This window comes from Nyctereutes procyonoides, unplaced genomic scaffold (genome assembly GCF_905146905.1).
Source record: "Nyctereutes procyonoides isolate TBG_1078 unplaced genomic scaffold, NYPRO_anot_genome, whole genome shotgun sequence".
NCBI classification, from domain to species: domain Eukaryota; kingdom Metazoa; phylum Chordata; class Mammalia; order Carnivora; family Canidae; genus Nyctereutes; species Nyctereutes procyonoides.
Window position 1 is genome coordinate 8713555 of NW_026575032.1, and position 1518 is coordinate 8715072.

Genomic DNA, 1518 nt, shown 5'->3' on the forward strand with positions numbered 1-1518 from the left:
CAGACATGCCTTGGGCCAGGTGATATTATGTTGTATACATTGCCTTCCTTGCATATATTAATATGTGCCTGAGGAGGAGGCCCATGGTAAGATGCCCTCAGCCACTCGGTTAATGCAGTGTCTTTCCATCCAAATAAATGAGGTTTATACTGGAGGGGAAGAGAGATCATCATATTAGTAGGAAAAGAGGTCAATACTTGTAAAGGTATATATTGTTGGCAGGGTTTATATTTATAATCATCCCGGGATGAGGAAAAGCTATGATTCTGTCTCTATAATCCTATATGGTTTATTGGCCTTGACGCTGGATTATAAAGTTTTTAATGTGATTGCACCAATCATGAACATCCTGTTTGCAATATTAGGTGCATAGTATCTCTGGGCAGTGTCTTTTAATGATACTCGATAGGTCATGACCCACTGCTCTATTTGTTTGATGGCACTAATTAATAGTAGTGGGCTATGCATGATTTGAAGTAAAAGTTCTCCCATACAGTTTAGAAGGCACTTCAGAGCCACGCATGACAACTAAGAGTCTGGCTGTAGGAATAGCTATTGCTAGCAGTGGTAGACATAGGATGAAGAGTTCTACTCTCAGTGCTGATAGATGTGGTTATGTGTAGGATAAACCAACACAATTAGCCAACAACACGGTTCCCATTATCCCCAGTATGACCCATGTTGTGTGTCTCCCTGTGGTATACATACATGTACTCTATTGTTTTTATACATTACTTGTCAACGGGAGGATCCAAATTATCAGGGCTAGAGCGATCCACCAATGGACACATAATAGCACTGATGAGAATGAGATCTCCTCAGATTATGAAGCAACAGCACAGAGGTGAAAGTCAGAGATTGTTTGTGGTCAGCAATAGAAGAGCTAATTGTCCTCTGGGTATTGCCAAAATACTGTCAGGGGTGATTAGTTCCACTTCCTGGGTGTCGGGAGCAGGTTCAGAGTTGTTCCACAATACTTCTGTTGAGCAAAGTACATGGGCAGCCGTTGAAGAGTTTTCTCTCTCTAGGTAATGGTCACTGGCTTGTTTGGTTTATGTTGCATGATGAGGCTGAGGATGAGCCATCATCAGTGGTTTACACCAGGTCCTTATTAGGCCTAAGGAGGAGCCTGCTTCCCCCTCTGCCTGTGTGTCTCTTTTCTCTGTGCGTCTCTCATGAATAAATAAATAAAATCTTTAAAAAAAAAAGAACCTCAAACCTTAAAAATCCATATCAAAAAGGTTTATGCAGACAGGTATCCACAACCTCCTTTGGTGGCCGTTCCCATCTCACACACTAATTATATAGTATCCTTTACTAGGGACACCAGTTTTTCATCTTGTACTATGTATGGCAGCCAATTCTCTAATTTTAGCCCCTGGTAGGTATTACTCACCTTTGCCAGATACATTCTATATAGCCAGACAACCACTTTTTCTTTTGGTTCCAGGAAGGTGTTAAGGAAAAACTGGGCCTCAGGGCAAGAGAAAGGAAATATTTTCATCTCCAAGTGAAAAA